Here is a 521-nt window from a genome sequence, read left to right on the forward strand (position 1 = left end):
CCCCTCTATGGGCCCCTCCATGGACCACTTTATGGGTCCCTCCATGGCCCCTCTATGGGCTCCTCCATGGACCCCTTTATGGGCCCCTCTATGGGCCCCTCCATGGACCACTTTATGGGTCCCTCCATGGCCCCTCTATGGGCCCCTCCATGGGCTGTGGGGTCAGTTGACCTTTAAACATTGTAAACTATATAAATGTAGAGTAAACACCATCGCCATGCAGATATAGAAGTACATATCTAGATTGGTCCCTTAAGATTAGAACAAACAGACCAAGAAAGGTTGTAGATACAGAGGTCTCACTCTGTCATAAATGTGTTTGTCTGCAGCGGATCTTCCTGCAAAAGGAATCATGTTCCCTCAAAGTTTAAAGTAAAAATAGCCTTAGCATAAAAGGCTAAATATAATCAATCAGTTGATTAATCAATTAACTGATAGAAGGAATCATGTTCCCTCAAAGTTTAAAGTAAAAATAGCCTTAGCATAAAAGGCTAAATATAATCAATCAGTTGATTAATCAA

Source organism: Cyprinodon variegatus, unplaced genomic scaffold (assembly GCF_000732505.1).
Source record: "Cyprinodon variegatus isolate N-32 unplaced genomic scaffold, C_variegatus-1.0 Scaffold1529, whole genome shotgun sequence".
Lineage (NCBI taxonomy): Eukaryota > Metazoa > Chordata > Actinopteri > Cyprinodontiformes > Cyprinodontidae > Cyprinodon > Cyprinodon variegatus.